At 38.4% G+C, this 26,729-nt stretch overlaps 1 pseudogene; it reads right to left on the bottom strand.

Moving 5' to 3' along the window:
- Window positions 1-15,008: 15,008 nt before the first annotated feature.
- On the bottom strand, window positions 15,009-15,807 carry LOC117027077 (bridging integrator 3-like; annotated as a pseudogene).
- Between the last annotated feature and the right edge of the window lie 10,922 nt (window positions 15,808-26,729).

The following is a 26,729-nucleotide window of genomic DNA, read 5'->3' as shown; positions in this document are numbered from 1 at the left end:
GTTGCCTAGTTTCGGTGGACACTGAAAGAATGTGCAAGATATATTTTGAATTACCAAATAACTACCCCCAGCTCACATTTTATCAATAATATCCTCATTTACTGAGCAACTATTATGAGCTTCTGTTCTACATGCGTTACCCAATTTAATTCTCACAACATTCCGCTGAAATAGGTTATTGTAAGTTGCATTTTGAAGTCAAGGAAACTGAGACACAGAAAGTTTCAAGTTGTTTGTGGCCACACAGCTAGTAAGGGTAGGTGGTGGAGGTAACAATACCCAGATGCAAACCCAAGTCTGTCAGGCTCCAAAGCCCAGGGTTTGGCCAAAGCCCTTGGCTGTCTCAGCAGGCTCTGTCGGTGTGGTGCTAGATAGACAATTCCATCAAGACAGTTTCCCGGTAAAGAAAATTAATTTTAAAAATCATTGATTCCTCCATTGCCTTGAAGTTAACCCTCACGGCAGCTGGGAACATATATATCAAAGAAAGTTCTTATCCCTTCTCTTTGGAGTGCAAGAAAGAAAAAAAAAATCGAATGAATGCTATTTCATCCTGGTTCACCTAAGAATTTTTTTGTTGAGGAAAGCAGGAAGCATTTTCTGCTGCCAAAGACGAGTTCCAGAGGCCTTGCTCCAGTGCAGCAATACTGACACCCTGTGGCCACGTGAGCCCTCCCAGGTCCCTCCCTGAATCCCCTCCCACAGCTTCAGGTGGGAAGCCCACCAGCCCTCTCAGACTCTCAGAAAGGGAGCGCTCACCACTGAGCAGGTAGAACCAACCACTGGGTTGGGATAGCTGCTGACAGAATCCATTTTGTTCTCATCAGAAGGCAACTACTGCTGTAAGTCACCGACTACAAATCTGGTTTATGACATAGGAGAAAAGGAAATTAGCCTTTTTTCTTTTCTAATTTCTGTATTTGCTTATGTATCGGTTTATATATCCTTTATCTTGTTCCAAATATACTTATCGGCAACTTAACAAGGTACATGGACATTGAGTGAGATTTCCATTTTATGATTTGGTGGGAAAGATGAAATAAAGGTAAACAATGGTAGAAACCAAAGCACAGATCCAGAAATGAAACATACACAGCATGCATAACTTAAAAAACAACGCCATCCCAGGATATGGATAGGACACAGATTTGTCTCTGGGTCTTCTATGAGGGAATGGAAGGATGGAGGCCTTGTAGATTACAGTCTGAGATGAAAAGAAACCATCAGTCAAAGAGGAACACAACTATTCCTAGCAGCTGGAAAAATCCCTCTTCTCATAGAGGGGACAAGATGTAGAGGTCATGACTAATGTCAGTACACAAAGGAGTGTCACTGGCCCAGATGATCTTTATCTGCAGCTCAGCAACTCATAAAACACTGTCACACTCTAACTCATTCCTTCACTTTTACGTTCTTAAAATAGTACAAGGCTTTGTTTTCATTATTGGTTTTGACTGTGTATGTGTGTTTAGAACACTTTGTGCTTCCCCTTTAAATGATCGCTGCCAATTAGTTTTGTTTGTCTAAAATGCAGTAAGATTCCATTTTAAGAAGTCGATGTGGAGCTTTTACTGAGGAACACAATAAATTAATCATTAATTCAATTGTATTGATTGGCCCTTGCAAAACATGAAAAAATGCAGTGTAAGGAATATTTCCACCAAGGGGTAGGAAACGGACTTCAGCATCGTAGGGGAAGGTGGCTCAGTATTCTCCAAGAGTACCGTCTCGTTCCTTCTTTGGGACGTTCTCATCATTTATCAACTCTAAAATAATCCATTTAATTTCAAACATCTATCCTACATAACAGCTTCCGTTTATGAAGTACTCACTAAGCACTCCACACGATGCTTAATACCTTTATACATGATCTCACATAACCTGAATGATGAATCTGTAAGGAATGCAGTCCTATCCCCATTTAATAGATGAGAATCCTGAGGATATTGGACACAGAAACTTTCTCAAGGTGACCCATCTGAGGAGAAGTGATGCCAGGAATGCAACCCAGTTCTGACCAAACAGAGCCCATGCTCTTACAACTAAATTATACCTTAAATTAATAAAAGAACATAGAGGTAGGTTGGAAACTCTGAAGCACTTTTCTGCCCGTGGCCCGGGCTTGCTCCTGCTTCCTCCTAGTGTGCCAAGACAAGTGCAGGGAAGTAGAATGTTGGAGCCAAGATTAGGTTTTATTTGGAGGAGAAGAGATATTGGTTACCAAGGCCAAAACTACGAACAGAGGTGCAGGATAAGCACTAAGACATCAAACGGACCCCAATGTGAAGCACTGCAGACAAACACCAGAGTGGGGTGAGGAGGGCGGGAGGTGGGGGTCGGTGCGGTGCCGTCCACATGAAGCGGCATAAAGAGCCTTCGGCAGTAACTACCAGGATTTCGGGGATATACAGACACACTTTTCAACCTTTAAGTCCACATCTTGCACCTTGAGGATGTCATGTAACATCTCTAAGCCTCAGTTTCCTCATTGGTAAAATGAGGGCCGTTATACCTCCCAGAAAGTGCTGTTATAATGTTTAAATGTGATAACGTCTGTGAAGCTCTTAAGAGACCATCTGGCACCGAGTGTGCATAACAATTGTCACCCCAATAAATTTTAAAAAATAAAATTAAAAAAAAAAAATGGGTGCCGCTTTCTCCCCTCCCTTAATGCCCCTAGGCAGAGCCTGTACTGAGGAACCTCCGACCTGGCCTTAGTAGAGCAGTGTTCTTACCCCTTTTTCCAGTTCTAGGCAAATTATCTCTTCACCCTCGAGCTTGCCATCAATCCATAATATGGCTCCACAAAGTTTACCCTCCAGATTTCCCTTGGCCCACCACTCGTGGACCAGGCATGAAAGGTAATCTGCTAGATGAGTGTGAGGAGGGAAGGTGATGGCGGTGATGCTGTGACAAAGGCATCTGCTTCGTGGTCTGACTCTGCTCCTTGTCATGGGGTAAAGCCATCCGGCCTCAGAACACTGCCTTCATTCCCCAGAAAGCAAAACCAGAAAGAAACTTATGCTGATGTCTCCTACCACCTTCTCTCTCAGAAGCAGAACATAGCCCAGGCCAGAGATAACTCTTTTCAGGGTGATTCACACAGAAAGACTGGTATAAAAGGCAGAGGGGGCACTAATGCCTGACAAAATACTAGCCACAAAAAAAAAAAAAAAAAGAAAGAAAAAAAGAGTAAGTGAGGTTTTATTTTGCTGGGCAGATTGTTTTGACATATGCATACCTGGTGGCCTATTAAAAATAAAGGTGCTTATTGATTCATGCCACCACCGCTTGAAGAGACCAGAACTAAAGGAGAGGAAGAAAAGTCTCGATTACCATCGCAACTGCATCTAAAGGCTGGCTGAGTATGCAGTTGAGATTTGAGCTTGAAATTCTGGTACCAGATACAGTGTAGGATTCTAGGGAGGAACAGGAAGTAGCCTAGCTCAAAGTATTCCTTTCCACTTCTGAGTCCATTTATTTTATGGTTCTGACTGCATGCCAAAACCATTTGGAGTCTTCAAGAATTTAAATAGCGATGTCCAATTAATAAGGTATAAAGCCGCGCAGCTTCCTCACCCCTATGCATGTAGCTAGCCCTTCTGTGTTCTGAACGTCTAATTGACAGGAGACACTTGCAGGCCTGAGCCGCTGCACCCAGGCTGAGGATGGGAGCGGTCAGAGTGGTTCCACCATGACTGAGTATTTGGAACCGTCCGAGTTGTCATGTCAAAATGAATTACAGTTCCTCATGGATATTGTGTCTATGTTTGGAATAGGATGAAAGTTCTGGTAGTTTTATTTCTTTCTGAGACATTCTGGAACATTTTAGTAGTGAATTTGTCTCCTGGCTTTTTTGGACTATAAACTCCCCACATATTATTTTAATAATGAGGTATTATGTTGAGGGATTAATGAGATAGCATTGTGGTGTTCAAAGTGGTAACTAAAGCTGCTTTCTTCCCCCCCAGCAATGCATTCATCTCTTTCAAAATGATTGTTGTGTGTTTTTTTTAAAAAAAAAAACAAAACAAAACAAACCCACGTTTAGATTTTAGATTTCACCTTCACTTGAACAGATTGAAACTGGAAAGTATATGGGAGACAACCTGGTTCCAGGAATATTTGATCATATTTAACGGGAGAGTCCATTAAATCTTTCCTCTTCTGTGTTTTTTTTGTAAACTGGCTTTAGGGTATAGCAGGTATTCACTACCTAATTTAGAAAGGATAAAAAGCTTTTTTGGGGAGCCAAAGCGTTTAGTTTTGTTGGGAGTTGGGGAGGGTACAGAAAGGATCTGCAATCCCTTCTTTCATAATTTGTAGATTAGACAAGCCCTTGTGCTTTTAATAGATGTTTCCTCATTAGACAGCACAACAGAATAAGGTAATTGTCGTCTATTATCCTTCAGAGGCAAGGCCAAGTTTTCTTCCTAAAGACATTATCATATCAAACAATTGCTTTAAACGCAATGTGAAACACAGGCTTTATGGGAAACCTTTGGATTTTCCCCTCCTGCCAAAGGAGTTCTAACAGATGAGCCCCTTTGTTATGGATGGCTCTGGAGTTCCTCTAATAGGTGTACCAGATGAAAGATGGCTAAAGACATCCCAGATGGAAGAGCTGGCTAACAGCAGCACCATAAATACCTGATGGATATACAAGCCTCTTGGCATGAAATATGGTCTTTGCTCTGATTTACACCTTCAGTGCATATTTAAAAGAATGCTACATTTGCTGGTGGGGAGAGGGCATTAATAAAAAAAAAACAGATTTGTGGGGAGAGGGTAAAGAAAGCCTCTCCTTGACGTATTCATGACAGTGTTTCCTTACCAGGGCCCCTTCCTTCTCTCTAAGGACATACTCACTTTTCTGAATGGGATTTTTTTTGGATAAAGAGGGCAAACTCCAATCTTATAGACTGATTCTGAGCAATTTTGTGGCATGAAAAAGCTGTGGTGTTATGGAAAGAGTGTTGACTTTTGAGTCTAGAGATAGGATTCTTTCTTTTCATACAACTCTTTGCTTACTTTTATCACACTCTTGGCAACAGTGCTGTATCTGGCACTTAGAAAACTCTTAGTAAATATTTGTTGTTAATATGAGCCTCAGTTTTCTCATCTGCAAAGTGGGAGCTAGGAATATCTATCCTACAGGGATTCGATCCACATTTAACACGAGCCTCCGTATGCCACATTCTTTGCTTAACACTTGGTTCAAGAAACTTACCTGCACAGGTCCAGGATGGAAGGGAAGTGAATAAAAATGCATCAACACATGAGGAGACCAGAATGTAGTGAAGTCAAGCAAACTTGAGTTCAAGTCCCAACTCAGCCACTCGCTAGCTAAGTGACATTGGGAAAATTACTTAGCCCATCTTGGCTTCCCATTGTTAATTTGTAAAATGGAATATTAATAGTTTTTACCTCATAGGGTTATTGAAAAGATTAAATAAGATGATGTATTAAAACTCTTAAGAAATTGCCTGCATGTAACAAGTACTCCATAAATCTTAATCAGCAACTTGGCTGGACTTAATGAAACCTAGTGTTTAGCATGAATTCTTCACTGCTTTTCCCTGATCAAACCATATCTGGGATGAGATTTTTATTTTTGGACATTACGATTTAAACAGATATTGGTACATCCAAAAAAGAATTGCTGAGACAATTAATGGTTTTGAAATCAATTTATATTTTTAAAAAATGGTTGAATAACCTAATATTTTGGTTTATGGGGGAAAAGCCCATCACTATACATTTATTTGAAGAGGAATTGAAGTCCTGAGGGATAATTAAGGGCAAAACTGGCACCAGCTGTCAGAGAGATACCCTGTTTCCCCCAAAATAAGACCTAGACGGACAATCAATTCTAATGCGTCTTTTGGTGCAAAAATTAACACAATACCCGGTCTTATTTTACTATAATCTAAGACCGGGTCTTATATAATACAATGTAATATTGTATTATATAATGTAATATTGTATTATATACGACCCGGTCTTATATTAATTTTTGCTTCAAAAGACACATTAGAGCTGATTGTCCGGCTAGGTCTTATTTTCAGGGAAACACGGTATATATACACTTCTTCTGTTTAGAAGGGGACATCAGATACTTAAGGCTTTCTGAAAATGGAATTTTCTATTTCATGTAGAAATTATTCTCCTTCCGCTAAAGTTAAGAGAGTAGACACTCCTCTCTGCGATGTGGATCCAAGCATAATGTAGAGGACAGGACTTCCTTCACCCTGAAATATTCTGCGAGCCCACATAAGTATTAGCAGGCGGACTCTCCTAATGTTATATACTGAATGGCAAAAATCCAGAGAGATCTCGACTCTCCAGCTACTTAGTGGTAAATGTGCGTTATAAATTCATTCGGTTAATTCCACTCCATTTATAGAAAGTCATCACTTTCCTGTGAGCTTCTCCAAGTGTCCTTCCTTATGCACAAAACCAAGCCCTTCACATTTCCTCTTGATTCTGTGCCCTCCCATGGTCTCTAAATTTAGATCTTAGCATCTTCCTCTTGAACATTTTGCCTTCTCCAAAAAGGAGCCATACTGAAACCTAAAAACATGCTGCAAGCTCTCCTGTGTTCCTCCATCTAACACTTCATTTTTCGTCTTTCATCTCACTCAACCATGTCTTCTTGCTATCTCCAGTTACTCAATTGCCATTTATATCTTAATCCACCGACATCCCCAACATGGAACAGAAACAATTCCAGCAATAGTTTCTCAGAACTTTGATATTGCCAAATCCAACAGACATCTTTCAGACCTTCGCATACTATACTTCTCTTACTCTTATCTTCAGGCTTGCATCTTTCTGTCCAACACCATTACACACGTAGATAGGCTGAGGGAGTAGGGAGAGGTTCTCTAAACATAATAACAGATTAGCAATCGTATGGAGGCAGAACATTTTGAGGACATATAAGACAAACAATTAGTGGTTCATACTGGCTCACTTTGGCTTAAGTATAATATTGGTGGTGGGATGTAACGGAATTTTGCAAGACCTTAAATTCTAAGCTAAGGAACTGAGAATTGCTTTTATCTGCCATGAGAAACCATTTCATGTTTCTTACTAGAAAATTGTCATGATCGTTAATTATTATACATTGGATGGAAGACTTGTGGTAGGGAAACAATTTAGGAGGTTACCGCAGCAATCCAAATCCATTTATTTTCTGCATCCTTGTCTTCACTTCCTATCTAGCAATCTGTCTCGTTTCACCTGAGGAGATGGTATTCAAAGTGAGCACTTGTTTGATATCAGAACACGAGCTAATAATATCATCACTATCATGATGAGCTTCCCAAAATGTGGGATACTGACAGTCCTAAATATGGTGGGGGTGGGTTAGAGAAAGGCCATTAAATAGCCTTGAAACACTTAATATGAATTTCAATTCTCTTTTAATCCATTTGATTATACCAAAGAGAAAAACATAATTTTGGTGATCGATATCATTAGCACCTCTCTAACAATATACTAATCTTCATTTTTCACAAAGAAATTATACCTTAGGCACAGAGTTTTCCAGACATAAGACACTATTGCAAGAATTTAATAGCACTCTTTTGCTTTCATTTATTTATTTTTGTGAACACCATCATCCATAGCAAGCAAAATTGCTTTCCATTTTTGATGGCATTATATATCTTCCTTATAAAATACATTCATGTAAGTAAAATTTAAGAAGGAGGGTAGTTGATTTACAGAGAAATGTTAAATAAAAGTATAAGTGCTACGCAAACATGGTGAAACATGAAAGGGAACACTAGAGAATAGAATTTGGAAAACGATAATTTGTTAGAAAATGTGGAATTTTGAACCAGACAAAATTTGGCTTAATATCCAAGGCCTACTGAATAATGTAAGACAATTTACTTAAACTGTTTTAGTCTTAACATCTTCATTTGGGAGAATGAAAAAAAAATGATACCTACTTAATAGGACTGTAGAGGGGAATTAAAAGAAGGAAATATTTTTGAAGTGCTAAGCACAATACAGTGCTTAGAACAAAGAAGACACATAGTACATTTCAGTCCTGCCTTCCTTTTCCTTTTCCTCCTGCTGACAGCTGAGATCGGCCATGGCTCTCGGCTCCTAAGGTCCCCCTTTCACAGTGGAACCTGTGGGCAGGCTCTAGTGTCTGACAGCCTCTGGGTGGGTTCTCTGCTTGCCAGTTTCTCCACTGACAGGCTGGCATGGGGCCTGCAGTGCAGTTTCTGGAGTGTGAAATGACTGGCTGCAGGTGGCAGGAGCTACCAGACATATCCCCACAGATATCCTCCTTCCTCCTCTTTGTCAAGCAGTAGAGTCATTGGTTTTTCCTCCTTCCCCTTTCTATGTACAAAGCGGTTAACAATCTGCCCTTTCACTGGGACCTCTATGGAGGAGTCCAGGAACCGAAACCAGTGCAGTCAAAACAATGAGAACCAGCTGATTTCTGGCTTCTTAACATAAAGCAAAAAAGCCAAAAGACATAAAGACATAAAGCCAAACTCTATTGCAACCCTTACAAGCTTGGGAAAAACCCTTAGTTTCCCTGTCTGAGCTACAATTTCCTTATCTGCAAAATGGAATTGTTAAAACCCTCGTTTTAGGACTATGGTGAGAATATCAAGACTTCTAGCATAGTGCCTGGCACCTTATAGGAAAGTCGGACAATTAAGTTTGTGAACTCATCCTAGAAAAAATGCTACATGCCTCATTGCTGAATATCAGTATGGTCACTTCTGAAGTACTCTCCTTGGGAAGCTGTGCACTGATGCCAGCGCCTAGTCCACCTTTCAAAGCAATTTGGAACTTTTTCTGGAAGGGCCATCAGAGCTTATTACACTTGATGTCCTGAATGTCATCAAAATGTCTTCCTTTCATTATTTCCTTTATCTTTGGGTAAAGAAAAAAGTCATTGGGTCCAGATCAGGTAAGTAGGGAGGGTGTTCCAATACAGTTATTTGTTTACTGAATAAAAACTCCCTCACAGATGGTGCTGGGTGAGCTGGTGCATTGTCGTGATGCAAGAGCCATGAATTGTTGGTGAAAAGTTCAAGTTGTGTAACTTTTTCAGGCAGCCTTTTCAGCACTTCCAAATAGTAAACTCGGTTAATGTTTGTCCAGTTGGTACAAATTCATAACGAATAATCCCTCTGATATCACAAAAGGTTAGCAACATCGTTGCCACAAGTTTGTGACGTTAATTGTCCGACCTCTTATGAAAGCTGCTCCGTGGTATCTATCCTCTCTGAGCATTGCTCCATTCATGAGCAGAACCACTGTTTCAGAGCTGAAAAGAATTTGGAGATTATGAAATCTTTACTCTCATCAGAAGCAAGAATCTTTCCCAGCGTTAAAAGTTTCCACTCTCCAGCTAGAGGCTCCCTACCTTGAGCGGTAGCTAGTTTCATTGTTTGATAGATTACAGTTGTTATAAATTTGATTCAAGCACCGAGTCTAAATTTGCCTTCATTTATCTATTGTTCATTCTGGAGCAAGACTGGATAAGTCTAAGATTTAATGAGTTATTCATTATTATTAATTGCAGGTGACTTCTGATCTATTATTTCTCCAACCTCTCTGGTTCCTGGAAGGATTTTCCAACTGCCTTTGGTTTCTCAGTACCCGATGGTTGTTCCTTAACCTACGGTTAGTCCCATGAGCCCCGTTAGTCCCCATTATGGTTATTCTGACGTAGGCAGTACCCTAAGACATTTAGACAGATACCTTACGTTATTCTAGGATTTCTAGCCAACACACAAGAGTGGCTAATAAGCTAGCATCTAAACGAGAATGCAACACCATTTGTCTTCAAAACCTAGAGTCATTGAAAGATTGAGGAGGAAGGAAGCCACGTGATAGGTTGGGAAACAACCACTGCGTAGAAGAATAAATTCAGAATTGCATGCCTCGCAGGACATGAATAGGCAAAACTCATGCAAGATAAGAGCTGGGAGAATCCTTGAATTTGCTATCTATTTTTTTTTTTTCACATTACTGGTGGGAAAGGTGGATGCTGCTATGGAGAAATGGTACATGGAGCCACGTGATACCCAAGGTAGCTCCCCGTTTTCTGACACCTAAGCCAGTGCTAGTCCCCCAACAACACATTATCCCACTCAGTCGCCACTACGGTTTCCGAGCAGGAATTCCCACCTGTTCTCAGGCATTCTTTTCACTTTCCTGTTCCCGAATCCCAAGATACAAACTATTTTCTGTTCTCCATGATGAATCATTTCCACAAAGTGACGGCTGATACTACCAACCACCTGGGTTCAAGGAGCCAATTTTCCTAATTTCCCGACCAACTTTTCTCGGGATTCGGGAATGGGAAAGCGAAAACAATTTCTGAGAACGGGTGGGAATTCCTGCCTGGAAGCCCTAGTCGCCACCACTTTCCTCCTGATAATTTTCCCAGCCTCAAAACCTAATTAGACCACAGTCAATGGAGCCATTTTCAGCTCTATAAGAGCTGCACAGGATTAGACCTCCAACAAGGCTCCTGAAGTCCTTAGTACATAGAATCAAAGGATAGAAGTATCTAGAATCTGGGAAGGGGAATTGAAATAATCTAGTACAAATTTTCATTTACTGAGGGGAAAAACAGAAAACAAACAAACAAAAAGACCTGAATTTATTTTGCCAAGGTTACACATCTTGTTATTAGCAGGGCTGGGATGAAAGTAATAACAATAACTAATTTTAGTGAATGGTTATTATGTATCAGGTATAGTATGTGATCATCTTTACAAGCATCGCCTCACTTATTGCTCTCCACAATTCTGAGTTATTACATACAGAATTTTGCCTGCTTTTTTCAGATGAGGAAACCAAAGCATGGAGCACTTATCCGTCCCACGAGAGAGCACACAGTTAGTTATGCACAAACATAGGGGATACAGAGGTGACTAAGACCTCACCATCATTCACACAGATACAGTCTGGTCATAAAGACACATACATAAACAAGGGATGAGTGCAACACTGAGAAATGTGGATAGAGGTAGCTCAGAAAATGAAGTAACAAAGTCCCCTGGGCTCTACTTTATATACACATTTGAACCCCATTACTCTTTTTCTTAACATTACAATAAAGGCATTTTCTATGTTATGAGAATTGTTTTTCGTATGCTCTCCGTAATGTTCTATGAAATAGATGAACTATCCTTTACTTAAACAGAACTGTTTTCTTGTGTTAAGTAACTCTTCAATGAGTATCTATAAATATTAAACATTTTTTTTCTTTTTCCTTTGACCATAAAACACAATTAGTGGCTCAACTTGTTCCAATTTCTTTCCCAAAAGTCACTTCCCTCATTTTACATATGGGCAAGCCAAAGTCCGGAAGCACTGAGCCATTGGACCGTATTAATATAATTAATAAATAGTTGATCTGAGCCTGGAAAACAGGTCACATAGTTTTCAAGGTGATACCTAAAGGTTAGGAGAAAAATATTCCTCTAGGTCAGGTTTTCTCAATATTAGTACTATTGACGTTTGGGCCAGATAATTCTTTCTTGTGGGAGAGTGTTCTGTGATTACAGAATGTTTTGTGGCATCCTTTGTCTCTACCCAATAGATGCCAATAGTACCCACACACACATACCAGTTATGACATCCAAAAATATCTCCAGGCATTGCCAAATGTCCCCTGGCGGGCGGGGGGGGGGGCAGAGTGGCAAACATTGCCCTCAGTTGAGAACCACTGCTTTAGAGGGTTCCTGCTGCTTAGTTTCTGAAAGGTGATCCTCACTGAAAGCAACGCCAGTCAGAAGTCATTCTTTTCAATATCGAATAGACTTTGATTAAGAAGCATATGTGGAAAAATGAGTCAAGTAAAACTTACATATTTAACCTCAGCAAATTCAGCATACAATACATATAAGAGCTTTGATGCAGGTTATCCCAAAGAACAAGAGGAAATATATTATTCAGAAAGGCTTTTAGAATTCCTGCTAGTGTCCAAGAGAATATATGAACCCACAGACAATAAAATGAAGAAGGGAAAGAACACAGAAACAGACGTCAACTCCACAGCTATCCTGCAAGCTGCTAATCTAGGATTTCTCTGAAAAGACAAACCGTTTGGAGAGCTTTTTATCTGTTTATGAGTCCTTGGGTGGTGATGCAGGGCCTTTGGAAGACTCTGGCAGTCAATGGAGAAAACAGTAAAGCTGAAGGAATCACTTTCACCTAATGCACAGGGTCTGGTTTCTTATAATACAGAATTGAGGGAGTCAACATCTTGTAATGGGTCTCCATATGTGGCCACTGACTGCATTCTTTGCCGCTCTGATTTCTAGAGATGATGGTTAAAGAGGTTGAAAATGGATCTCCCCAAACCCACTCAACATAAAGTGAGCAGAATTTGGCACAATTTAAACTTTGCTTGAATTGCTCTCAGATGTGTGTGGAAAGAAAAGAAGTCAGAACTAGGTAGAAAATGGCCTGGAAGTTTGCTTCCAGATAAACTGCTACCCAATGCATAAAGTCAAGGGTTTTGGCAAAGGAGAATTGAGCCACTCTCCTTCCTCATTCATCTCTGCATCCTGGGTCTTCAGCTGACGATTACGTGTCTGACCAACAGCACATAGAATCCTAGGTGTAGCAGTGGGGAACGGGGCTGTAGTAATTATTAGCTGAGTGTTCATTGGCAGATTTCTTCATTTATCTGAGTCCTCGTTAATTGAACAATTACTTCCTCAGGTTGATTTAGGAATCAGTGAGATAATATATAACTCATCTAGCACAGTGTCTGCTACACGGTAAACACTCAATAAATGTAATCACTGTGAGGGACGGGATCATGCCTGTCATTTTTCTCTGTTACATGAATGACACCTTAGTGCTTGACGTATATTAGGTGCTCAATAAACGATCGCTGAAAGAATGAATGTATGAGTACATAAATTAATCAGACAATGAAGTCTTGGTATTGGGAAAGAAAACAATAGCATGTACACAGTGCCTACCCTTTGTTAATCATCTTTATATATATACTCTCTAGCCTTCGATTTATTTACTTTTCTCAAATTTTTGTCCCACTTTTTGGAAGATGAAACTGTGGCTTAAGTAACTTGGCTAAGGTCACATGGCTACTAAGTTGATTTGGCTGAGCTTTGAAGCCAAGTTTGTCTAACTTCTAAGCCTGCATCTCTGTAAGCTATAGGACAAGGAGCTATCCAAAGCAGGGACCCATTACTAATCATCTTTCTATCCTGTTATAAACGAAACTGTGTCCCCAAAAGATATATTGAAGTCCTAAGCCCCAGTATCTCAGAATGCAACCTTATTTGGAAATAGACTCACTGCAGATCCAATATGACTGGTGTGCTCATAAAGAGAGGGGACACGCACACAGGAAGAAGGTGGCCATGCGACGACGGCGGCAGAGACCGCAGTAATGCATCTACAAGTCAAGGAATGCCAAGGATGGCGGGCAACTAACAGAAGCTTGGAAGTATTCAGGGTACCAGACTGCGTAACATTCAATTCTGAGTATGTTGAGACCTTGATTTACATTTCACATTGGCGTTTTTTTACAAAAAGGAGGGGGGTGCTTTTATTTACCTGAATATAATCATAGTGTCTGTCACCACCATCAGACAGACCTGGCGTTCTAACGCCAAGTTACGTATGGGGAAATTGCTGGTATGTCTTCAATAGCACCACAAAATGTGACAGAGAAGAACAGCTTGTCCATTGGTAGTAGGAAAGTCAGTGAGGAGTTGTTTTGTCACTAAACACCAGCTATTTTCCACGGAGCTCTCAAATGAGCCCTGTCTGTGTGAATCTGGAAGAGATGATGGACTCTATCTGCTGAATGCCATTGTGCATAAAAATAGCATTTTTGAGAAGCTACTGAATGCATAAGTTCTTTAATGCTGCAAAATATACTACCTAAAATTTAGTGCCACTTACTTTTTGAGAGATGAATTAATGGACAGCTTGGTCAAAGCTTTTTGATATATAAAACCTTAAAAGTGGAACAATTCCATCAATAAGGAAAGTACTGACCGTTTGGGGGCACTTACTGCAAAGGTGTGGCTTGGGTTTCAGGCCAGAACCCCTCTGTCATTGTACTCAGTCAGTGGAACACAGGAGGCCGAAGGACTCAGCATCAGGACGCAGGCTTCTGGCAAAGAACCCTAGTGCCACAATCGGAAGCACCATTCCATTGCACTTCCTTGGGCAGTTGCTCCTCCTGGTTGCTCTAGAATTTTTCCCAGGAGACCTTGAGCCTCTCCCCTGAAGAACAGCCTTAGGTCATTGCTCTCTCTTCCTGACCCAGCCCAAACTGTCACCACAAACCCACTATTCTTGCTTTGAGGCCTGTGAATCGATCTATGACATTTTCTGTGGTAGGATATTTACATGAGTTAAGTTCCAGTTTTTTGGGGAACCTAGGACTTGGGTTTCTTCCCTGCACTTGATCTAAGGGAGAGAAGTGGGCTAAATCAGACTTTATTGTGGTTAGAAGCTGAAGGAAGGGGTCTGTCAACGCTGAAGGACTAGGCCCTCTCAAGTTCCCTAGAGCAGCTCCCAGGAAAATAATAATAATAATAATAATAATAATAATAATGTCTTTGAAGTTGAAAGGAAATGAGAATGAGTGGACTCCTCAAGACGGGTGTTATAGAGATAGACGTTATCCTCACCGTGCAAGCAAGGTTAAAACCTCAAGTGAGCTAACAAAGCTCATGCCATTCAAAGCCCGAAAGTTTGCTTTGGCCCGAGGCCAGGATGCAGTTTGGATGGTTCTTTTGGAAACAAGAAAGCCCCCGGGCTTTTCCTACCTGCTTACCTGTGTCTAGAGGCTCTTGCTATTGGGTGGAGAGATAGTAGTCGGCTTGGGGCTCCTGGTGCCAGGCTCATTCCGAAAGGCTGGAGAGGTAGAATAGGAGCCACTTCTGTCCCCAACCTGCCTGCTGCCATACTTTTCCCAGAGGGAGGGCTTTTTAACGGGCTGACACCTGAGTCTATGCTTGAAAAAACTAGAGCGACTGACTTATGTCGCAGGAATCTTCCGAGGGCAGCAGGATTCTTTTATCAGCCACAATAGAGAGGGCTATGAGCTCGTACAATTCGGCCTCATTCTACCACTCCAGCTGCTTGTCTGGGTGGCCGGGTTGGTCAACCGGTTGAGTCAAGTCTCCATCATTTCCTTGTAGTGTACTATCTGTGCTTGGATCAGGGACTCAAAGCTGAGCTGGACGTAGTCACGTTGGCTGTGGTAGAACCACAGCGTCTCATTCAGGAGCTGCTTGATCTTGGCTGTCAAATCGGCCCCCGCAAAGTGAAGCTCTTCTTCGGCCTGGTGGAACATGGCCAGCACTGGCCCTGTCTTCTCCTTTTCCTTGCACTTCTTCACCTTGGCCTTCAATCTTCTATAATCCTGTAAGCCATGCTCCTGCCATTTCACCGCCATGTTGAGACTCAGGAAAACACTGCCAAACTTTTCTAAGCGTTCAACCAAAGCCTTTTGGATCTGGTGCATCTTTTCTTGGTTAAGGCATCCATCCACTACATGGCCATGTCCAGGGCTGTCATCAAGTTTAGAAAGTCCTGGTCTTGCTTGCAGAGGGTTTTGGAGAGTAAGCCGTAAGGATATTTTCACAGAAGATGTGGGCATGGCCATGCCAGCACTGGTGCTCTTCTTATGTCCCTTGGCAGCGTCTTGGTCTGCCCTTCCAGCTGCTGGAGGTTTTCAGGCTCCCTTTCAAAGTCTCTCTTCACTGTTTGGAGATAATCTGTTTCTTTGGGCTGCCCAATCTTGAAAGGAGTCTGGCTCATGATCCTAAACCTGGTGCTGACACTGAGGTTCTCAGCTGCAACTCAGTTTACCTTTTTTCTTTTTCTTTTTTTTTTTTTTGGAGACTTATTTTACTTAGAGGGGAAAATTACACCAGAAACAGAATCAAGACAAACATACGTATAAAACACTATATATACAAAGAACGCTCATAGGGGGTCATGTCAATGCAGAAACAAGAAGCTAGGAGCAAGGAAGAATTCTCCCCTACAGGTTTCACAGGGAGTATAGCCCTGCCAACACCTTGATTTCAAACTTCTAGCCTTCAGAACTGTGACACAATAAACTTCCATTGTTTTAAGCCACCTAGTATATGGTATAATAGTCCCCCTTTATCTGCAGGGATACATTCCAAGACCCTCAGTGGATGCATGAAACGGTGGTAATACCAAACCCTATATATACTATTTTTTCCTATACCTACTCTTATGATAAACTTTTATGATAAAGTTTAACTTATAAATTAGGCATAGTAAGAGATTATCATCAACTAATAATAAAATGGAATTATAACAATACTGCATATTGTAATAAAAGTTATGTGAATATGGTCTCTCTCTTAAAATATCATCTTGTATTATTCTCAGCTTTTCACTTAAAGAAAACACGGCTTCTCTTTGGCATATCTAAATGGCCAGCAGCACCACTCTTGTGCTTTTGGGCCATGCCATGATTACATAAAATAAGGGTGACTTGAACACAAGCACTGTGGTCTGAGACAATTGATCTAATAACCAAGATGGCTACTAAGTGACTAATGGGTGGGAGCAGGCGTGTATCGTGTGGAGACTCTGGACAAAAGGATGATTCACATCCCAGGCAGGGCAGAGCTGCCAGTATAAGATTTTATCATGCTACTCAGAATAGTGTGCAATTTAAAACTTATAAATTGTTTATTTCTGGAATTTTCCATTTAATATATTCAGATTGTGGTTGACTGGGGGTAACTGAAACCACGGAAAGTGAAGCCCTGCGTAAGGGGAACTATTATACGGTGTTATGGCGGCCCTAGAAAATTAATATATATTCTCTGCACAGGTAATTGCCTAGCACATTAGAGATGCTCAATGTACATATGAACTACACTAAACTGCTCTGGAAAGAATGTTGTTATCTGTTGCTGGAGGTGCTCAAACACAAGTAGAAAAGCCACTCCATGGTGAGACTGTGGAGGAATTTAAATCATTTCTAAGAGTCCCACCTAAACCAAATCCTACGATCTTAAGATCTTAAAAGGTTGAAGGGGAATGATTCTAGGATTACCTTATAACATTTGGAGGTGACTCTGAATAGTGTTTTTTAATATAGTTAGATTTTTATAAATTTGCCCAGTCTTATAAGCTACAGCCATCAATTAGAAAAATTCTTTTTTAAAGTGCTATTCAGGTCTTTCACAATGACTTATATACCTTCAAATAATGTCTACCCAACATGTGCATTGTGGATTAAGTGCTTTGTTTATATCTTGTCATTTTTCAGCCCTAGGGCTGAAAATGTGTGTTTCAGATATGAAATATCCTCTTGAACTAAGAAAACAAGAGTGACTGAGACTCACTGAGGACATCAAAAAGAGCCCCAAATTCTTCATCTCCTCTTGGAACTTAAGAAGTATTAGATAACTATGATGGTGGAAACTACCAAAGCTGCAAATGAAGCAAATTGTACCAATTTCAAATTTTTCTTCTGTGTATGTTCCTTCTTGGAAATGGAGACCCCTGTCTATTTATTGTTAAAGGAGTCTCAGTTTCTCCCCCCGATCACCTCCCACTATAGGATATTGATTTATCATGTTCATAAAATTGTAAAAATGGGAGCCTGCTGCCTCAGATCAGTCATAAACTATGGAAACATGTTCAGCTTCTCTGTAGGGATTAATCTTCTTATGGGGAACATGTCAGAAAGCTAAATTTCACTAGTTTGCATGGGTTTGCAAGAAGGTTTGTTGTTCCTCTCCTTCTGATGAGGACAGGAAAGGAGAAAGGGACTCACACTTACTAACAACCTACCAGGGACCGACTTCTTTGCACATCACTTAATTTAATGCTACTAACACAATGAAGCATAATCATGAAGCAAAATCACCCTCTGCTTTGATGGAAGACAAAACAGAGGTCCAGAATGGTGAGAAGACTTTCCCAAGGCTAGCGAAGGAGCAGAGCCACGTTCAAACTTAACTTCGTCTACCTCTGAAGCTTAACCTTTTACCGCTTACTTCATTTTCTTTCTGTAGAGGAATGGTAATATCTCAGATAGGGATAGATGGGGTAGTTTTTATTATCATCAACCTAAAACTAGTGCTCCTCAAGTTCTGATAGATTTGCTCCAAGGAGCCATTAAGAAAGGCCACTGATCCAAGGGCTATAAATTAACACTTTCTTCGTATATAGCTATAAGCAGCTATTTAAAACCTGCGTAATATCTCCCTTACAATAAGTATCAATTGTCTGGGTAGTTATGCTCTATCACTCTTGGTTTTTCCATCCTTGACTCCATTAATAGAATTTTTCTTAATTCCATTCCTCTTTTTATGGCTTTGCAAGGGGCTAATTTGCAGGCAAAATTGCTAATTTTACAGTTGATTTCTGCTTTGTCAGCATGAGACTGACTGAGGAGTTATTAATAGAAGAATAGGATTCCCTTTTCATCCTTTTGCACTTGACTATTGTAGGAGGTGGGACAAAATCCATTATTTAATAACATTTGTTCTTTTTGAAAGGTCATCATTCCAGCCTTTCAGTTTTCACTAAACTATAGCAGTATCAGCAGCAGCAGCGGCCACTTTCTCTTCCTAAAAGGCTTCTGGAATTCCTCCAAGTTATATCATTGGTATAAAACTGTCTTGGAGATCCACCTTGGGAATGGGGTCCAGCTGAAAAATTCTCTCAGTATTTCTGTGCATTTTCCAAATAGTAATTTCTAGGCATAAGTATTTGTAAGTGTCCTAGTCACCTAATTTCCTAGAATTAATGCTGAATTTGGAATATAGTAGCCGAGAATGGCAATAACAGCAGCATAAAGAAGATAGAAATTTATTTTTCACATAAAATATATCTTAAAATAGGCATTCAGGGTTGGTATGGTGACCTCACACTGTTACCAGAGACCCAGGCTCTTTCTGTCTTTCAGTTTTATTATCAGTTTCATGTGGTTTCTATCCCCAAAGCTGACCCATGGTTTCAGATAGCCACTGGGCACATGACGATGATTCTAAGCAGAAATCAGAACATAAGGGTAAAGAGCAAACCAACTGTCTGTCAATGTCTTATAAAATTTTCCCAGAAGTCCTCCCAACAAGTTTTGTTTATATCCTCAAGCTGCAAGAGAGGCTAGGATACATAGTCTCTTAGGTGGGCACATCGCTGCCTCCACTAAAAATCAGGTTTTCTTACTATGAAGCAAAAGTAGGATAATATTAGAGAACCAAGCAGCATGCCTGCTACATGGAACAAAAAGAATGACTAAGTAAATTAAGCCAATAAGCACCTATTTTGTGTCTGGAAATAAAAAATAGAAAGTATTGATTAATTCCTTTAAGAAACCAAAACTTCTTTCTTGCCCACCTGGAAAACTTGTATTAATTATTCAAGCCTGTTCTCAAATATCACCTCCTGTCTGATGCCTCCCTGGAAGATTTTTCCCAGGAAGAATCCATGGATTGCTCAGCTCTATCCTTATAGCATTTTATTCTTACCTCTATTATGCTACTTATGAGTGATTCCTTAGAGGCAGTATGCTACCGTAAAGGTAATGTGAGAAGTTGGTAACACTGACTTCCATTCCTAGGTCTGTCACTTACTAGCTTTGGGCCAGATACTTTTGCCCTTTGAGCTGCAGTTTCCTGTCTCTAGAATAGCAAACACTAAATCCCACCTCAGGACTTTAGTGAAGATTAAATGAGATAATATATATGCAAAGCACAACTGCAAGCAATTCTTAAAGTGTATTAGTTTATCTTATTAGGCTGTGTTATATGCCTGTTATGATTTACAAAGAAAAGAAATAGACGTCTATCTTATTTAAGCCACGACTATTCTGTGGATTTTTTTTTTTTGTAACATTCAACAGAAATTTAACATTCCAATTAATAAAGTTTCTGGAAACATATTAGTCACATACCATTAAACATATAAGTTCACCCAAAAAAGAAAGACATCAACATTTGATAGTCAAAAATGGAGACGTTTAATATGAAATGATTGGCAATTAATATTAACCCATGCAGCCTAGAATTAAGTCTAAATGATAGTAGTTATAGTTTAATAACACTCTCTTGGACATCAAATATATGTATATGTATGTGTATATATATATATATATATATACATGAAAATAATAGTAAATTAACTATAACAGAAAGGTATAATTTTTCCAGGTTATATAAACAAAAGTATCTAGTAGAGCAGAAATTGTTCAAAATGATTGTCCTCATTTTTCATAGGAGAGTCAATAGATAGAATTTTGTTGCTGAAGATTCTATGTTATTAAATATAAATGCGATCAAGTTACTTAAAATTATCAATATAATTGTATGTAATGGAGCTAAAAGCTATGAATGGAGATAATAGAAAACCATACACTTTTCAAATTCCTAGACGAGAAGAACAAAGATGAAAATCTCAAAATAAAGCTAAAGTTTACTTTAAAGAAAACGAAAAGGCAAGTACAATTTTTAAAACAACAGAAATTGTAAAAGACATGTAGATCATAATAATTTTCTTAAAATAAAAATTAATAATTATAATAGGATAAAACATTAAATTTTATTTCAAATGATTAGATTAAATCAAAATAAAACTGACATGCCTGAAACAACACATCTTCAAAAAACGATAAAAAGAGTAGGAAAAAAATCTAGACTAATGAAAAAAAATGGAATACATTATAATAATAATAATTATTATTATTACTACTACTATGCAGATGTAAAATTAAAGCAGAGTGGGTTAAATGTCCTAAAAAAGAAGGTTTACTAAAAATGAAACATATAATGAACTATAACTCTAATTACTCTTTAAGAATTGAAATATATAGAACCAAAGTGTATGAAGTAAAACTCATGAAAATGAAGGTTAAATAGCTAAAAATTTGTGGGCACAGAGCACTCAAATAATATAATAAGTAGTTTGAAATAATAAGTAGATATAAGCTAAGCTAGAGAAATAGCTAGATATACAAATTAAAATAGAGCTAAATCAAACTTTATCATCTGTAAATATAAAATATACTTTCTTTTCAAGGACTTGTAGAATAGTTTTAATAAATATTATATATTATATTTTTAAGACTGCCATGAAATTCTGAAATTAAAACTACCACATACTATATTTTCTGGCAAAAGTGCAACAAAACTAAAAATTAATAACAAACTGGACATAAAAAAAATTATTTCTAAATTCAAAATTTAGAAATGTAGACATGGTCTGTTCATATGTCAAAAAGAAAGATATACAGAAAATACCTAGAAATAGCTGAGAAATTACAAAATAAAAATATTACTATCGAGAGCTGTTTAACTTTGCCAAAATGTACTAAGAGGAAAATTTAAAGAATTTAAGTAAATTAAAATGTATTAATAATATACTTAGACTTAGAAAATTAAACAGTATAATTGCTACATAAGTCCAATAAGTGTTCCCTTAAAGAAATAAATGAAATAAATCAGCCATTAGATTTCTATTTAAAAATATGAAAAAATGCAACATATAAAACAAGAATGAAATGGAGACACACATCTAAAAGTTACAAGGGAAATTATTGCAAAAAATATTTGTGCAATCTACTATAATAAGTTTTTAAATACTGAATGAAAGTGATTATTTAAAAGTAGATTCAAGAAACAAAATTTGTAAGTTTGTTCTGCAAATATGGTGCACTGAAAACCCTATCAATCCTCACTGTAACACACCTAGAAATAATGAATAAAATAAAAAAGTATTTGTAAATACAGAACTGAGCTTAGAAGACCATTAGTAAAATTCTTAATAATGAGATATAAAGTAAAAACATGAATTCAGACACTGTAAAAGGTAACTGCCCTTTCTGTCTATTTATAGACACAGATATTTATTATAACCTACTATCTGCCTAGGGTGAGTGTAGGAGACTTAGAGCCAGTGCAAGATGTGAAGTAGAAATAGACACCCCACAAATAGTTGAGATTCCATAATCACTATATCATTATTAAAATGTGAACTACAAAAGGGGAAAAGAAAAATGACCCACATGGAAAGTTAGCTCTCTTAGCCTTGGATAGAAATGGATGAGAAAAAAAAAATTCCCTTGTGAATTGTTGTCTGTACCAACAATATCATTCCTAAAACCACAACCTAATAATTTAATTTAAAGCTGGTCTATGTTAAGAGTACTTTCAAGCACTTAAACACAATTCCTCTCTTGAAAAACATACAGTTAATCCAGGTCCCATGGAAGTTCCAATTATAAAGCTCTAGCAAATTTAAGTTCACAATAATAAAGCACAAATCACACAGAAAACAAAAATCGCAAAGCAAAACCACCAGTGAGAATCAGCAAAAAACTACCCACAGCAAGAACAGATCTCCAAAACCCTCGTGCATCAGATAAGTCTTGATGTTTAAAGAAATATGTTTAAAGAAATGGCAGAGGAACTTCAAGTAAGGGTCAAGTAATTATTGAAAATGAATCAGGGGACTTGAGAAAGAATCAAAAAGGAATTTAAATGTTTAATATATAATAATTGAAATTAAAAACTAAAATAATACATTTAGTGTAAGATAAGATAGTTGAAGAATAACTGAATAATTTGGAGAAACATCTAATTCAGACAACTCACAATGTATTATTACAAGCTAAGATATGGACAATACAAAAGACAGACTTTATGAGAGCTGGAGAATAAAATGAGGAGGTCTAATATATTTCTAATCATACTTCTGTCAAAAGATGATTTTTTAAATGCGGAAGAAAGGATATTGGAAGAGACAATCACTAAGAGTTTTTCAACCTTGATGACAGAAGTCCAATGAATCCTAAGCTAGATAAATAAAACAATCTACACTTGGACATATCACAGCAATACAAAAGAATACCAAAGATAAAGACCAATCTTAAAAATAAAATTAATAAAAAATGCAAAAAGATGCTAAAAAATAAATTCAATCACATCAATAACTACAACAAATATGACTGGATTAAAATCTCTAAGTAAAAGCAAAATACTTCAGATTGAATTTTTAAAAATACTAATACATGCTATTTATAAGGGATTTATAAGGGATGTGCTTTGTGTAAAGCACAAAGACACTGGGAAGTTGAAATGAAATGGAAGAATACAATTTCTTAGGTAAATATTGTCCGAAAGAAATTTACATCAATTATGTCAAAATTAAAGAAAATTTATGTGAAGGCCAAAAGCAGTTTTAAAAATAGAAAAGGTTACTACATAATAGTATTCAATTCCCTTGTCATTTTAAGGATTCTAAATCTGTAAGCACTTTAGCAGATGACCTCAAAACATAAGGCACAAAAGAAATTGAAACTTCAGGAAGAAACAGATAAACCTAAGGTTTATTTGAATATTTTAATACAATTATCTGTGCAAAATTAAGAACAAAAATCAGTAAAGATTTAGAAAATTTGCACAAGACAATAATCTTGATCGAATAAACATACATACAAAGAGTCTTGCGTCAATGTCATAGAATACACATCCCCTTTAAGCACATTTAGACACTTTACGAAAAATTATGTGCTAGGCCATAAAACAATCTCAACCAATTTCAAAGAATTGTCACCATACATACCATGTTTTCTGACCATGATGTAACTAATGCCGTGAGAAGTTATTAACAGAAAGATAACTTTAAACAATATACATCTGAAAAAATTTTCCAACCACAGTTAAAGACAATCCTCTGCTTACTCTCCAACATCCTCATAGCAGAATTTGTTACAGAAGAAACAAAACTCTGCCAATTGGTCTCATTCTAAATTCACAATCATTAAACTCAAGCAGATTTTTAAGGCTGCTTGGTAATATTGTTAATTTCACTCACTCTCATACTCTCATATATGTCTATTCCACACCTTTCTTCTCTCTTCAAGTCACTACACCTATTCCCATATTCCTCTCTGCTTAAGACCTTGCTTACTATTTCCTTCAGAAGAAAGAAGCAATCAGAAAGAAATTTTATGGCCGGCCCGGTGGCTCAGGCGGTTAGAGCTCCATGCTCCTAACTCTGAAGGCTGCCGGTTCGATTCCCACATGGACCAGTGGGCTCTCAATCACAAGGTTGCCAGTTCAATTCCTCGAGTCCCGCAAGGGATAGTGAGCAGCGCCCCCTGCAACTAAGATTGAACACGACACCTTGAGCTGAGCTGCCACTGAGCTACTGGATGGCTCAGTTGGTTGGAGCGCATCCTCTCAACCACAAGGTTGCCAGTTCGATTCCTCGACTCCCGCAAGGGATGGTGGGCTGTGCCCCCTGCTACTAGAAAATGGCAACTGGACCTGGAGCTGAGCTGTGCCCTCCACAACAAAAACTGAAAGGACAACAACTTGAAGCTGAACGGCACCCTCCACAACTAAGATTGAAAGGACAACAACTTGACTTGGAAAAAAAAGGCCTGGAAGTACACACTGTTCCCCAATAAAGTCCTATTCCCCTTCCCCAATAAAATCTTTAAAAAAAAAAAAAAGTAATTTTAACAAGCCTGTTTCTTCTTCTTTAGATTCTGTTTTAATGCATGAACTCTTGGTGTCCCCTTATAGATCTCAACCCCTCCACTTTTACACCAAATCCCATTTTCTGTCACCAACTCAAAAACAGCTACAGCAATTCTATGCTTTATTTCCTACATCATCAATTTTCATAATTATATAGACATGCAAATTTTCCCACTTTATAAAGAGAACATGCTCTCCTCCATGCACCATATTTTTCTCACCCCTTTTACAAAAGAAAAAATAAATATTTATGGTGGCTATGAGAAAATGTCTGGTGATCTCCAACTACAGGGAATGTAATTGACCAAAAGGCCAATTGCCATGCTCTGAAATCTACCTCTCCATTTGCACCAATGCCATGTTTCCCAGGAACTACGATTAGCCCATGGCTGAGTGAAGCAGGGACACTAAATAGGTACATTTATTCCACTAAAATGGGACTCCTCTGATGCTGGGCTTTGGCACAAGGACTCTTTGATATCCTTGTGGTAACGTCCTTAAGCAGTATAGCAGTCTAGGATGATGTGTCCATCCAACCTTCTGATCTTTTCTTCTTACAAGGCAGTCAAAGGACTATCCCAGTCTTTTAAAGCTCGCTTTCCATTTTTTCTAACACAGGTGTATGCCCTAATAAAATCCTTGCACATTTAATCCCATCTTGGATCCTGCTTCTCAGAAGACTCAAACTGATGCACTCTCCTCAAGAGTTTACTTTCCTTAATCTCCAAGTCCTCTCCTCTTTGTCTTGAATCCATTCCAATCAAGTTTTTACACAACTCCATTGGAATTTTTCTTGTCAAGAACACTCTTACTTCTGAGATTGCTAAATTGAAAGGTTAAATGCTAAACTGAAATATTAAATCTTATCCACATCTTAATTACTCTACCAGTAACATTTGATATAGTTTATCCCACCTTCTTCCTTCATACACTTGACTGACAGGAGGACACATTTAATTGCAACTTGTTTTTCAACTTCTACTTAAGTTCTCCATTTAGATATTTTATAGGTACCTCAGATTTAACCAGTCCAAAACTGGAGGTTTTCTCTTCCCCCTAATATTCTTTCTCTCATAATCTTTCCCAAACTGTAGATGAATAGTCCATCTTCAAAGTGGGGACATTACTACAGATCCTATGGACATTAAAAGGGCAATGCAGTAATACTATGAACAATTCTATGCCCACAAATTTGGTAACCCAGATGAAGTGGGCCAATGACTTGACAGACACATTTGCCAAAATCACACAAGAAGAAATAAACAATCTGAATGGACCTATATCTATTAAGGACACTGAGTTTGGTTGGAGCTGGTCCTTGACTGCACTACATTGGTGAACCACCATTTCAAATATCTGTTCACTTTCTTCTCTGGAGAGTAGTTTCTGATTATTGCTATGACCAATAGTAATTTCATTTTATTGAGTATTTTCTATGAGTTATTATGCTGTGCTAGTCGCTTTTGATAGATTAAATTTTTACTTCTCTTAAAAACCCTCCCTATATTATAGATGAGGAAATTGTAGTTTAGCAAAACTTAGTTTTTTGCCCATTGTCCAACAGTTAGCCGAGTAAATGAACGGGAATTTGAAAATACCTGTGTGGATCCAAAATCTGTGCTTTCTCCACAGCTGCCTAGTGGTGCATAAAAAGATAGAGCTGGTGCCCTGGAACATGCAAATCAATGAGACATGGCTGTCCAGCTTCTAAAGGGTTAATATTCTTGCCTGCTCCTGTTTTAGCTTCTTGGAAGAAGGTGTTGGGTCTTTGCTTCTACAACATCTATCATGACATTAACTTCAAAGCATTCAACCTGGGTGTTTGATCTCCTGCCAGCACACTTTCTAACACACACTGGAAAATAAAAGTAGGAAACCAGAAATGGTTTAGTCATACTTGTTAAACATTTATGGTATCAAGCAGGTAAGATGCTGACCTTCAAATTAAGAATTAGAAGTACAAATTCAAAAAACAAAATCAGTTCACTAAAAGCAAAACTAGGGAAACCTGGGAGAGGCTTCTGGGTGCCCACAGAAGACATGAAGCATAAGCAGCTGCGAAATGATAAATTTCCTCTGGCTTTCACAATTTATGGTGCAATTCTAGGATGGTCTAGTTTTGCCCTGAACAGATGCTTTTCATGGATGGGGGTGGGGACCATGCCATTTTTTGTAATTTCAAAGGCCCAAGAAAGAGGA

Source organism: Rhinolophus ferrumequinum, chromosome 9, assembly GCF_004115265.2.
Source record: "Rhinolophus ferrumequinum isolate MPI-CBG mRhiFer1 chromosome 9, mRhiFer1_v1.p, whole genome shotgun sequence".
Taxonomy (NCBI): Eukaryota; Metazoa; Chordata; class Mammalia; order Chiroptera; family Rhinolophidae; genus Rhinolophus; species Rhinolophus ferrumequinum.
The sequence above is the reverse complement of the archived record's forward strand: the minus strand, read 5'-3'. Positions and strand labels throughout refer to the sequence as shown.